The sequence below is a fragment of the Ochotona princeps genome, chromosome 12, assembly GCF_030435755.1.
Source record: "Ochotona princeps isolate mOchPri1 chromosome 12, mOchPri1.hap1, whole genome shotgun sequence".
Classification (NCBI taxonomy): Eukaryota; Metazoa; Chordata; class Mammalia; order Lagomorpha; family Ochotonidae; genus Ochotona; species Ochotona princeps.
Genome location: NC_080843.1, coordinates 45,133,228 through 45,147,740, shown reverse-complemented (window position 1 = coordinate 45,147,740; position 14,513 = coordinate 45,133,228). Strand labels below are relative to the sequence as shown.

The 14,513-nt window shown below is 38.8% G+C and overlaps 1 protein-coding gene across 4 annotated transcripts in view; it reads left to right on the top strand.

Moving 5' to 3' along the window:
* TSC22D1 (TSC22 domain family member 1) overlaps positions 1–14,513 on the top strand; it is a 119,700-nt gene that overhangs the window by 70,493 nt on the left and 34,694 nt on the right. The window contains exon 1 of one of the 4 annotated variants that reach the window (XM_058670720.1): positions 9,446–9,561. The exons of the other annotated variants lie outside the window; for them this stretch is intronic. The gene's annotated coding sequence lies outside the window, so the exon portion shown is untranslated. Of the gene's footprint in view, positions 1–9,445; positions 9,562–14,513 lie in introns of those variants that run through there. 4 annotated transcript variants of the gene reach the window in all.

Below are 14,513 nucleotides of genomic sequence, written 5' to 3'. Positions count from 1 at the left end.
TTAGGCAGGCTTTTCACCATACATTATTTTTGCTTCAGCATCCGCTTGATTGCTGCAGACCTTTTGCAGTTTTCCAGAGTTAGGGCAGAGTTGATTCTGACACACTGCTCAGTTGTTTTCAGTGCAGGAAGGGGCCAGCGGCGTTAACTGCTCCGTTTCCCCTATTGGCACCCTCACAAGGGGGTCTTTTGAAGAAAGAAAATTTTACGGAAGAAGTTAAATCTGTTGGAGCTGGAAAGAAGGGGAAATTTCGCAGTTGGCAGGTGTAGCTAACCTACAGAGAAAATTGTCTCTTGAGATATTTTCAAGGGAAATAATAGAACTCATGCTTTAAGAAGTTGTTTCTCCAAAAAAGTTGTTTGGTCTTTGCTGTGGCATTCATGGGAAGGAAATATGTGACTTATAATAATACTTAACATTTTAAGTAAATGTTGAATCACGTGTAATATTACTGCTTTTTTTGTAGTAAAAAGGACCACCTATCTACATCCAGATATGCTCCTCAGATATATGCCTTATTTATGAACTGCCACCTTGGTGGATATTAGCTTAAGTGGATTTACACCGTCACTTCTTTCTGTATCTTGTTACTTTTTTAATATAGAAAAAAAAATGGACTCAAGCAGTCATTAACTTTTCGTATTTGACTCATGTCTATATCTTCTCTTTTAGTTCTCATTACAACCCAACCTTCCATTTTATAAATGAAGAAATTGAGTTAGAAAGTTGTATAATGACTCCCCGAGTATCGTCCTGTGTGCGTGTAAGTGTTGGGGGTAGCAGTCCAGATGCAAAAGCCCGTGCGTTTTCCTCAGCTCAGTGTCATTTAGGTGAAGCTGCACTGTAGTCCTGGCTTCTTTGCATGTGAGCCGTCAGACCAGTGGCTCCACCATGAGTGGCCCGATGCGGCTGTGGGAAGGAGCCCCTCAGCTGGTACCATGACGCCACCATGATTCGGCTGTGCTACAGAGGACTCTAATTGCATTTGCTGCTAGGATTTGAGTTACACCACAAACCATTAAATAACATTTATCGTGAGTAATAGCTGCTGCTTTAATAAGTTCTGTCATTTCCTGCCTTCTCCAACTGCAACTGCCATCCAAGACAAGCATGAGATGTAAAAGTCAAAATAGCTATGCAGTTTTCTTTTCCCAGACCGGTTAAGTCAGTTACACTGTCATGTCCACCTTAGAGACATTCTTTATACCTCTCTGTTGGAAAGCACTGCTGCTTACAAAGTATAGAAGAATCACTGGCGTGGGAAGAGGGGAAGGGCTGTGCCCATTGTTTGTCAGAAGAGAATCAGGACGTTCCATGGAGCTGCAGAGTTTCACAGTAACAAGCAAAAGTCCTGGAATTCGATTTTAAAGAGATTTTTGAAATTCCCTAACTTGACTGCAGGGATAATTTCCAATGTTTGGGCCAGTCACATCTCAAAACATTCAGCTGTTTTGAAATTTGCTTGTCTATTTCAATTCTTTTTTTTTCCCTTTTCACACTTTAGTATGTTTGTTGTACTTCTTAACAGATTGTATAGTTTGATTTTGTAAAAGTTGGATTTGTGTGTAAGATGAGAATATGCTCAGCTTAAAGTTAGGTGTGGGGCAGGGCATGTGGTGCAGCAAGTTCAGCCCCAGCTTGGGACTTCCACCTGAGTCCCACCTGCTCTGCTTCCTCTCGTGAGACACAACAGATAATTGAAGCATTTGGGCTCCTGCTCACCTGTGCATGAGACCTGAGTGGAATTTGGGGTTCTGTTTTCCACCTGGTTCAGCCCCAGCTGTTGCAGCTGCTTGGGGAGTGAACCAGTGGATGGACGATCTCTCTTCATCTCTGTGTCTTTCTCCCTATCCCTTTCTCCCTCCCCCCCCTTTTTAGATTTATTTCTTTTTTTATTGGAGAGGCAGATATGTAGAGAGAAGAAGAGACAGGGAGAAGCATCTTCCACTCTCCAAGTGGCTGCAATGGACAGAGCCAAGCCAATCTGAAGCCAGGAGCCCAGAACTTCTTCCGGGTCTCCCACATGGGTGCAGGGTCCCAAGGCTATGGGCCGTCCTCTACTGCTTTCCCAGTCCACAAGCAGAAACTGGACGGGAAGTGGAGCAGCTGGGTTATAAGTCAGCAGCCATAAGGCTGTAGGCACTAGTAGACAGGATTGTAGTTGAGCTGATATGCTGACCCCTCGCTCCCTCTTTTTTTTACTTTTTTAGGAGATGAAAATAAAGAAATATTTATGAAAATAAAATGAGACTAGAAATGAAATTGTATAAAATATTGCATAAGTGAAATTGTATGTAAAGTCACCTGATTTGTGTGTGTGAGCAATGCATATTGCAGTTGGACCATTTTTGATAGGCTGTGATGTTTGAGCGCCATCTACTGTTGAACAATAATCACTTCTGGGTGTACTTTTTTATTTTCTGTGATGGCCTATCGGGAGTCTTAACGTTTTACTGTGGATCTTGTTACTTAGTTAACCATTCTGTAGAAATCTAGGAGTCTGAGGCTGTTCAGATGATATCCTGCAGATGTTCAGAGATTGCCAGTTTTTGGAGATCTTGCTTGTCCATCTGGCAATGACAAATTTCCTATCATTTTTTCTTGGCATTTCAGGATGTTAAAGCTAACTGATTATGTTGACTTTCTATATACTATTCATGCTTGAGCATTTGTTAATTGTTTGACCTGTATTATAAAGACTAATATATTGAGAGTCCAACTCAAGTTGAACCACTCATTTGTAACTGAAAGATTATTCATGAAAAGCTGTGTGTCAGTATTATTGCTTATTACTTACTCATTCAAATATCCAAATCTGTTTTAACACAGTATTGAATGTATTGGTAATTTGGAGGAAAACTTATGTTTAATTAAGAAGGTTACTTTTTTGGAGTTTAATTCCTTTTTAAAAAATTCTTTGTCTCTTAAAGTTGTATTTATTTTAAAGGCAGAGTTACAGAGAGAAGGGATAGTCAGAGATAGAGATCATGTGTGTGGTAGTTCACTCCACATGTAGCTGCAAAGGCTGGAGCTGGGCTGGTCCAAAGCCTGGAGTCAGGAGCTAGTTCTGGGTCCCCCATGCTGGTGCAGGGGCCCAAGCGCCCGAGCCATCCTCCACTGCTTTCTCAGGCACATTAGCAGGAAGCTGGATGGGAAGTGGAGCAGCTGGGACTTGAACTGGTATCTGTATAGGATGCTGGCATCACAGGCAGTGGCTTTACTGGCTGTGCCACAGCACTGGTTTCTGGAGTTTAATTTTTCAATAGAGAGACAATGTAGAAAGTTTTATATAGTATACTAAATAGTGCTAATCTTTAAAGCTAGGGCTTCCTGAGTTACAAGCTGACTTTACCACCTGTTCCTTTTGTGATTTTGGAACTATCAGCCTCTCTCTGTTTTCTCACTGGTAAATGAGAATGATAGCACTCACCTCATGGGATTATGTGAAGCTTACATCCTTTGTCCTTGTAGAGGTGCTTGTTTGGCATAGCAAATTAAGATGCTGTTTGGGATGACCTAATACCATATTAGAATGCTGGGTTCAAGTCCCAGCTGTGCCCCCATAAAGCACATCCTGGAAGGTAGTGATGCTAGCTCTACTAGTTGGGTCTCTGCCTTCCAAATCAGTAACTGAATGCTTTTTGAAAAGCAAGTGCTTTAAAAATCAGTAAAATTATCTCAAGCATGGAGCATAACATCAGCCACACTAATAATCGCTTGATAAATATTAGCTGCTATCATTGTTCTTAGTAATATTTGTTTCCGTGTTTAGAGATAATATTTCAATCAATATATCTAAAACTTAACTAATATTTTGGAGGTATTGCAGTCTTTGATATGTGACATAAAAATCTGTGGCTTAGGACCACAAGTGTTCAGAATATATTCTGTTTGTTTCTGCAGGTCACTTGAAGTAGAGGGCTGCCATGGTAGAGTGGGTGAAGCTAGTTGGGCTTCCAGTCTGCACTCTGTCGGTTATTAGCAGTGCGAATTATACAATGGACGTGCAAAGTTTTCGTTGTTGGCGTGCAGTAGACCAGCAGAGCATAAATGTTAATTCCCGCTTTCAATAGCATGCCACAGATTTTCTGACATGTACATATGTCTAAAGTTTTGCTTTGTATTAAATTAAGATTGAAAAGATATTCAACATCCTTTGTATTTGAAAGACTCCTATAGTTTCAGCAGGATACAAAGAGATTCTGACATTCCCAAGGAATATGAGGTCACAAGATGCTTGTGGATTTTTAAAAATTTGAATAATGGTTCAGGTGGTTGCCGTGTAAATTATACAGGTTTCTTTTTTTCGTGAAGTTGAAAGGAAGAATGCTGTTTCCACTGGTCCCAAAGTCCACGCTCCTCATCTTCTATTATTGTCATTTTGGCCAACTGGATGACCCTTTGGATGTTCTAAGAACACAGAAAGAAGATAAAATCCACTCACAAATTACTAGCATTATTTCCTGATTCATGTTTCCTCCCAGTGTCACAGTCCAGAGCTGAGGGTGTCTGCTGCCTTCACGGTGGTGGAGGGTAGGATGGGAGTGTGGTGGTAACTGGCCAGTAGCAGTAGTGTTCCTGAGTGTAGTACTCATAAATATTTTTTTTTTTTTAGTACTCATAAATATTTGAATGAATGAACGAAAGTGAGAACATCACAGTTATATGGATTGAAACTAGTGTTCTTAGCACAGTGAGATACATGTATAAATTTATAAATAGCTAATTCCTTCCTGTGTGTCTTCTGGAACTTTGCTTCATGTGAATGCATTAATTCTTGTTTTGCTTTATCTTTATCTTATTTAGAAAAGTTTATTTATTTGAAAGGCAAAGAGATGAAATCTACTGACCACTGGTTCCCTCCCCAGTGGCTGCAGTAGCCAGGAGGGGTCCGGCTGAAGCCATGGACCAGGAACTTTATTCTGGTCTTCCTCCATGGGTGGCAGGGACTCAAGCATTTGGGCCATCATCTACTGCCTTCCAATGCATTAGCTGGATTGGATGTAAAGCAGCCAGGACTGGAACTTGCATTCTGTATGGTATGCTGGTGTCGCAAGGTGCTACTTAACTCACGGTGACACATTGCTGGCCCCTGGTTAATCTTTTTCTGCTGTATGGACAACTGTGTAAACCCCGAGCCCTAATCCCCATCCAGCCTTTTGTCTTCCTTGTTTTACCCTCAGTCGTACTGCAATGGGAAAGCCATTGCTTCTTGCTCATCTCCCTACAATCTGGACTTCAGAAATTGATCTACATTTACCACTAGTCACTTCCTAACTGCCCAGTCTCAAGTGAGAAGAACACTTACCTGCATTTTATCCTATTCTTTCTGTGTGTGTGGCATTGTTGCCTGTTAACATCCTGACATTTCCTACTGTTGACTCCAGCGTACCAGCCTCTCCTGTTTCTAATTCTTTCTCTTCTCTTCTTTTCATCCTCATTTGCTTACTGTTGAGTTTATTTTTTTTCTCTCCAATCCTCTTCAGTGTTGATACATTCCTAGTTTTTAATCATCTGCTATTTGTTTTTTGACACTGCAGGCTTTTACCTCATTCCAGAGATCTTACTCAAACACTTATGATTCCATGTGTATTTGAGATTTACCTGTATAACCTGTTGCTGCAGGGGACTTGGGTTGTGAACTTTGGCTCCTCACATTCCCCATTATCTGTTATAAACTAAAGCTAAAACATATGATTTACGTAAGACAACAACAACAAAACCCGGAACATTTAGTCTGTGTGGAGACAGCCTCAGCAAGTGTCTTCTCGCCCTGCTCCTCAACGATTCTTTAGAGCTATCTGAGTGTTTTCACCGTACCTGTGAACATATCTGCTTGGATCTCTCATCCAAACTGGGCCCACATCGTTTCCTGGTTTTGTGTAATCTGTCCCCTCCATGTTCTATTGTAACTGTTAGTACCAAGACGCACTCTGTCCTTTAAAACTAAATGTAAATCATCCTAAACTCCTTTATTCTCAGCACTCAGTCCTGGCATCCCTGGGACCTTAGCCTCTTTCATCTTTGATAGAACTCAAAGCATCATATTCTGATGACTTGATTAGTGTCTGTTTCTTTCATTGGAATTTTTCTCTCAAATACCCATCACAGTTTTCATATGATCAGTGCTCAGCCAATACTTTTTATATGTAGAGGTGAATTTTTCGGCAACCACTAATTCCTGTGAAATCAGTAGCCTTGCCCTATTTTCTTAAAAAATGCCAAAGCACTATCAAGCAATAGACTTTCTAATTTTAACATTTTTATGTTAATGTTAAAGTATTTAGTATCATGTTTGTTCATTGGATACTTTGAATTAATGACATGTTAGCTTCTTCTTAGTTGCAAAACCAAATATTCTGTTTTTTGCTACTTTTGAAATAAAAATTTCACATATAGAATGATACATCCTGGGGCCAGTCTGGGTTAGCAGATTTAACAAGGCTGACACATCTAAAGCCTGAATGTGAACAAATTGTTTACCTGATTTCTAATGGTGTGATTATTTGCTGTCAGAAAACTATTCAAATAATCAAAACTTAAACTTGTAATCTTAATCTTAACCTGAGATTATGGGTTGATGATCACTGGATTCAGTGTGGAGTATGATGGGTTATCTCATGGCTGGTGACTGCTGCTGCTGTTTGTTTCTTTTTATTCAAAATTCTTGAGTTAGTATGAATGACTGCTGATGGACGGTCATCTTGGCTTGGTTGCATTTTATGTCTCGAGGCTCAGAAAATGAGAAAATCAAGCTTTAAAGGTTGTATGATTAACAAGAGTTCACGATTTTCAAGCAAGGTCCAACTACTGGAGAAGATAATGGTTGGGGTATTGATACTGAGAGAGCTTACTGAACTGTGCAAAAGTTCAGCCATTTTCTAGACTGTACTCAAGGTTAGGGCTGCTGGTTGTGGATACATTGCTATGCTTCCCGTTCAAGTATGGTTCATCTTGTTCTGGTGTTTTCTGGAAGCATTGTGTCTGTTCATGGAGCTAAGCTGAAGAGTAATTTTTTTTCATTAGTATTTAATCTTTGGTGTTGGAGAACCTGACTGAAAACATACACACCATCCATGTGGGATGTGTGTGTTTACAGAATGTCAGTGCTCTCTTGCTGGGTGTGTGTGACCTTGGAGAGACTAACTACTGCATAGAACGTGGGAAACAAGCTAGAGTGAGTTTTCCATAAATAGTTTGATATCGGCTTATGTTTTGGAGTGTGCTACACATTCCAAACATTGGCTTATTTTAAATGCCCGGAGATGGACTGGAACCATTATTATATATGATGAATATGTACTATAGCAAGAAAAAATAGTAAATTCTTACTTTTGCAGTGAATTTATACAGGTCTTTTCCCATTATATATATCCCATTTAGAAAAATTTCATATAATGGTCTTACATTTTTAAGTCCGTTGGTAACCAGAATTTTCTCAATAAGATCTATGATTTAGAAAATATAAAAATAAATAAAAAACAGTATTTTAATGTAAATTATAAATGCTAAAAATAGAAAATAAATGTAAAATTTTCTATTGGCTTATAAATTAAATCTGGCTTTTAAAATAAGAGCTAAGACATTTGTTCTTGATAATGGAGAAATTAGATCATCATTTGGTCTATAAATTCTCTTGCTGACAATGTTTTTATCCTTGCTTCTTGTCTATGGACAGTGTTCATTCCGTGATTATCCAAGAAGAGTCGCTTTGTTAGTTAATTTAAGTTTATTTTAAATTACAGATAATTTATATCTTTATTGACTGACATAGAACTAATGAGCCTGTCAAATAATAATTCTTATGTTTTATATTCATGCCCTGAAAATAAATTATGCAAGTTGTGCTATGGCTTATATGAATGCTAATGTAGAAAGCTAAGTAGACTTTGAGTCATTCCTAGCTATATACTATGTCAATAATCAGCTAATTTTTAAAATCCCTATATCCTCAACGACTTAACACTTTTGTTAGGATATTGCTTTCCAGTGGTAGTATGATCTTTGTTTCAGTGGCAGTGACCTTGCCTGCTAATGAAAGACACCAGGCCTTTTCCGAGTACTTTTGGAGTTCCCAGAGGATTATGTCCACGTGCGTTGGTGTTGCGTGTCCACCACATGACATTGTTTTTGGTTTTTCTCTCCTTGGGCCATCCACCATGCCCCTCCTGGTGGGCTTTGTTGCTGCTCTTTGTCTTGAAAGTTGCAGGCCCTGCACTGCCTGAGTCACTCAGTGTCTTGCTGCACTGGCTGGTAGATCTGTGCAGTCTGGGTCTTATTTGTGGAGCTTTTATCCTATTAGGTTTATTTATTGGCAGTAGAGGACTATTCAGATTTCTATTTCTTTGTCAGTGTGAGTAAACTATATTTTTCTAAGTTGTCCATTTAATCGGTTGATTTTAAATTATGCTTACATGTCTGTCATCCCTGAAATTGCTTATGATTCCTTTTTTGATTATTCTGAAGGTTTCCCAGTCCATGTTACGGTGTTTTCCACAGCGCCACCTTGTGGCTTTGTTGATCTGACGTGTTTTTCATCTAAGTAGTTTCTGCTGTTGTCTTTATTTATTTCTTGAATGTTATTTTTATTTTTGCTGGCTGCTTTGCTCAGCTCTTTGATATATCTTTGAGTCAGTGATCTTTTTAGTCTTTATTCTGATATTGAACACTATGCATGTTCCCTGAGTGTTGCTTTAGCCACAACTGTACAAATTTTGATATATAGTTCATTTCATTTTTAATTTAAACAGTCTTATGATATCAGACCCTTTTATTGTACTTGTCTAAGTTTTCTAAATTTAGACTATTTTCATAAATCCAAGTTTTATATCTACCTGCAAATTATACACACTTTCTGTCTCTTTAACTCATGCCATCCAATTTATTTATGTTAATTGTGTTCATTTTCCTTTGGTTGTTTGTATCATCAGCTTTTTCCTACCTTCCAGAGTAGATTGTTGTAAAGAAGTGTGTTTCTCTGTTTCCCACCCCATCCCCACTTTGGCTCCAGAAAAGTGATACAATTGTATATGTGGGACACAAATGGTGTCTCATAAACACGTTTCAGAGTGGCTTGCCTGCCTGCCTGCTTTTTCTCCCTGGCCCTCTGCCCCTCCTCGGCCCTCCCTCCTCTGTCTGCACCCGCCCTTCACCTTCCGTTCCGAGTCCTTTTCCTAACACCAACAGCGCCCGAGTTTTGTATTAAGGAAAAATGATCATCACCGGCTATATGTTAGCTTCTACACTCTTAGGAAAACCCCAAAGAAGAATCTCCTGTGCCTTTTTAAATCCTTGGGCAAATCACCATGCTTTAATATTTTTATTCTCTGTGAATCAACAAGTCATCATAAATAAATTGGATCACTGGCCCTTTAAGCAGAAACTGCCGGGAGGGGCTGCTGGAAGGTTGGAACTTCTCCCTGCTGCACGGCCTTGTGGGGCCAGTGTCAGTTGGGCCTGGGTGGGAAGTGAGACCCAGGCCAGCCAGGCTTGTGTCTGTACCATGAGACCTTTGCTGTAGTCCAGGGATAAAGCTGCTGGGAGTGTGTAACTGTGATTCAGGTAACTGTGGCGGGAAGGCTCTCTGCTCCGTCCCAAGCACGGTTTGCTACCTGGAAAGGCAGTTGGCTTCTCAGTACCCATCTTGGAGGACAGAAGTAGGTTCAGGTCAGCCATTTTGGGGGTTTGGTGGTGTTTTTTTTTTCCTAGCCAGAAAATTTTAAAATCATTTGGAGCATTATTTAGACATCGTGACAGGAGAGGTTTTTTTTTCCCCTTTAGTCATTAACTGAAGTGAACATAAAGTCTTTTCATTTAGTTTAGTTACATTACAGTATTAGCTTTTTAATTTGATTCTGTTGAAGCAATTATGAATGGATTTAAAATCATAAATGATTTAGAATTCCAATTGAACTTTTCTGTTAGAAATACTCAGTTTATCCAGATTTGAGAAATAACGTTAGGTGTATGTTAGTATGTCTTTAGAAGTCTTCAAATGTATGTTTAGAATAGCAGTTACGTGATTCTTGAAACATTCAAAAATTTCTGTGAATGCTTCTTGGAGCTGGTTGATTCTATCTTAATGACTTAAAAATACTCATGTACCAGAAATATATGATATTATATTTATGTTATGTATACATATATAAATGTTTATATACTTAAAGGAAACAGTATATATTTACATGTATAGATATAAATATATACTGTTTTTCTAAATTGATTTGAATGTTGGCGAAAGTACTCATTTACATATGTAGTTACAAATAAATTTAAAATACTTCAGAATACTTGATATTAAGTTTTCAAATTAAGTTTGCTAAAACTAATTAAAAATTAATAAAAATGATATATTAGTTTTGAAATGCAAATGGAAAAATTTATGCTTGTGCAAATAAAAATTCTTGAATCTTACTTTAAAAAAAAAGATTTAATTATTTTGACTTGAAAGACAGAGTAACAGAGAGAGGGTGAAAGAGAGAGGTGTGTCCTCAGGAGCCAGGAGCTCCTTCTGCATCTCCCTCGTGGTGCAGAGGCCCAAGGACGTGGCCATTTCTGCTGCTTTCTCAGGCGTTGTGGCAGGGAGCTGGATCAGAAGCGGAGCAGCCTGATCTCTCTTTTTTTTTCTTTTAAAGATTTATTTTTATTACAAAGTCAGATATACAGAGAGGAGGAGAGGCAGAGAGGAAGATCTTCCGTCCGATGATTCACTCCCCAAGTGAGCCGCAACGGGCCGGTGTGCGCCAAACCAATGTCGGGAACCAGGAACCTCTTCCGGGTCTCCCACACGGGTGCAGGGTCCCAAAGCTTTGGGCCATCCTCGACTGCTTTCCCAGGCCACAAGCAGGGAGCTGGACGGGAAGTGGAGCAGCTGGACTTGAACCGGCACCCGTATGCAATCCCAGCTCTTAGAGGAGGAGGATTAGCCAATTGAGCCATTGCACTGGACTCTGATTTTGTAGTTTGTATGTAGATATAATCCATAAAAGGATGTCCAGCTTATATTTAATGGATAAATTATCGTCAACATTTTCTCATCATAGATATATGCTCATACAAGATTTCATGAGGAATTTCTTTGATGAGAAATGTGGAAGAAATAAATTTGGAAAATTAGGAGGAAAAAGTCTCATACAAATCTGTCTACCAAAGACATTGGATGAGGATAAAAAATTATCACATTGTATGATTGTTGTATATAAAACTGTAGTTTTGTATCTACATTTGTATTTGAGACATAATTATATCTTAAGTATCTATGTAGATATTTGCATATGTGTGTATTAAACTAAAATCATTCTTTATTGGGTGTTTTAAATGTGAGGGTAGATACTTGTCTGAGTATGGAAGTATAGAAGCTTTTCCAGAGGAATTTACATTTAATTATGGGAGTATTTAGGGAGAGGCCAAAGAAGGCTGTTTATTTTACATGCAAAGACAGAATGGAACAATTACAGGAGGGGCTGTACAGGAACCTTCAAACATGATGCTTAAATCACAAAGGAATTTCAAGCAAATCGACATTCAAATTTGTTTCTTGAATTTTTCAGAATCTTACATTTTTCTCAGTTTACTTATGGAATTTATAGATGATATCCACATGTCTCCCATAGCCATTTAGTAAATTTATTTGGACATTTTAGCTGAGGAAAAGAAAAAAGACTGTACAGTATCCATGTCTGTCTGGACATGTTTGCATAGTTGTTACCCCGATAAAGGTTTTTGTTTTATATTGTTTTTTATTAATACCGATCTTCATGTTTAATAGTACAAGGCTGCGCTGTAGACCAAACTGTTAGCCAAGCTACACAATCAGATGTGAGGCTTTATTTGCACATGATGCGGAGATGGGAGCAGAAGGGCTGCACAAAGATGGGTATTGCCTTTCCTTCAGGTTCAGCTGTGCGTCACTGCCTTGAGGTACTTGCGTGAAGTCCTGTTGTGTCTCTCTAGTCACGTTTTGAGGGTAAGGTTTATGCCTTTTCGTGTTTCTGTTCCCAGAACCTAGATACACAAAGCAGGTATTCAAATCTTTGTTTAAATGTTTGAGAGAAGAGAGAAAATTTAGATAAGCCAGTGGATTTGAGTGTCTGACAGATTGAGACCAGCTTGCAATGTTAAAAAAAAAAAAAAAAAAGAAGCTGGCTCTCATGAAAATAGTTGAGTAGTTATGAGGCAAAAGATGAGTGTTTGTTAATCCTGAGACGTTAATTCACATTATGCCTAGAACAGAAAAATGCAATGATCTTTCTCTACTTGCTCTCCTGAAAGTTTTAAAGTGAAGCAGGAAACCTAAAGAAGGAATATCTTGAGTATTGTCATTAACAGGAACACAGTTTTAACCATAAGGCTGAGTTAATGACCATTTCAGGAACATTTTAAACAGAGGATCCCTGTTTCCTTCTCTGTGGATCCCTGGACTGGTGAGTGTGGTCATCAAGACTGAAACCCAGCGGAGAGGCTGTGTCCCTCAGGGAAGGTTATCTAACCCTTTAGCCTCAGTGATCTTGGTAAGACAACGTCAGCGTGCACACTGCGGAATAAGACCGAGCAGGTCACGTACACAGCACAGGCTTGTGCTCTAACAAGCATTAGTCATGAGCCATTTCCGCTTACATAAAAAGTTCCCATGATTCAGTTAATGTCATCAGCATCAGAATTTTCTGATTGATAGATGACAGACGTTTGCCTTTAGTGCTTTATAAGTCAGAGGAAACTTAGTCATCACTCAAATAATTTTCTAAGAAAAATTTATTAAGGTAGCTGGTACTCTGAAAATGTCAGTGGTAATCCCTTAAAACTTTTAAAATACCAATATGATATTAAAAAATTTCATAATTTTTTTGGTTAATTGAAGACTGACAACATAACAACTATAAAATACATTGAGTAAAGATACTATTGAAGTTTTCCGTACTGAGCTCATTGTTGTTTCATACTGTAGAACTGGCCCAGCACAGCTGTTGGGTGGTAGGAACATGTTTGCTGCTCTGCCTATGCAGCTTTCTGATCATTCAGCTGTTAGAGGAAAAGGTGGTGCTAAGAGTTTCATGAGAGTTTCAGTTGCTACACAGTTGCATTCCTGTACTTAAAAGAAAGAACTTAATTTTGCCCTCAAATAATTTCATTAAGAAAAATAGCGACAGTTAAAAATTTGCTGAATTTTAATGAAACATCAATATTTCATGTTTAAAAGTAATTGTTATATTCGTTGATTTTTTTTCCAAATAAGTGTATTTTTTTTTTAAGAAACAATTTATTTTTTCAGCATTATTTTGTGATACCTTGGAGCCAAGCTTCTCTATTTCTGTTGTATACCCTGGAGGTATAAGTGTATTTTTAAAAGTTGTAACATTTGTTGCTGTGACATGAAGCAATTTTGAATAGGTACCACAAGGTGGCAGGATTGCATTTTTATAGCTTGTTTCTTTGTCATGCAAGAAACTCTTGATTTTTTAAGTCTAGATTTTCCATGTAGTTAACTGTTAATCATGTTGTGTGCCAGAACTTTTAAATTTTAACCTTTCTGATAGAAAACTTCTGAACTGAATTCCCTACTTTTTCCATCTCTTAAGCACTAACTAGAATTTCACTGTTCTCAGTGAACCATTGAATACCAGTTACAGGATATGATTAAGATGGAGCAGGAGATAGTGGTGGAATGGAGGGAATGAAGCCTGGTTACATGAGGCTCTCGGAAATTTTGCTCTTAAAGGCTGCCTAATGCCAGCGTGCTTTTTGCTTATCTGCATTTTTCCTATTAAGGGTGAAATGAATTATGTCAACTGCCAGGCTCTGGCACAGTAGAACGTAGCTGCTTTCTGCAAAATTAAGTCGCATATGCAGTTGGGCAGTGCCTTCTCCCAAAGGGGTTTGTGGAGCAGGGTATTTGAGGGAAGAGAACAAATTATGAGACCTTGAAATTTGTTCGTCAGAGGCCACTCTGGTAAAGGTCACAGGAGACCATGACGGGATTCTGGAGTTAGGAGAAATATTAGAATCTCACTGGTGTGCAACAACTTTTGGGAATCTCTCCCATAGCTGCTAGGTGGGGCGCACTTTGCATGACTGATATAATACGGATTGTAAAGGATATTTCTCTGCTGAAAGCAATGCCCTGTTCTGATTGCTGGAGAGCTATTCCCGGGCAGCTAGCTTCATCTGTTGCCAGGGACACGAGCAATGGGGCAAAATATGCAGGTCTTGGGACTCCCTTGTGGTTGCTATTTTTCTCTAGAGCCTCCAACTTACTTCCAAGTCTGAAAATCTATTACGAAAAATTAGACTACAGAAGCACTTTTCTTCTGCTTTTATTTCCGTCCTTATCTTCACAATTCTGTAATCTTTTCAAAATGAGAGTGTATAGAATTCATTGGGTCAGCTTTCAGGATGAACGAATCTAACCTCAGGATGAGCACCGAGAAGGCAATAGTTGAGCTGTCGGGGCAGAGGAGAAGAACTTAGTCGGGTTCGAAGAGCCCTGCTCTGCTTCTCTGGCTCTCCAAAGTGTCTGT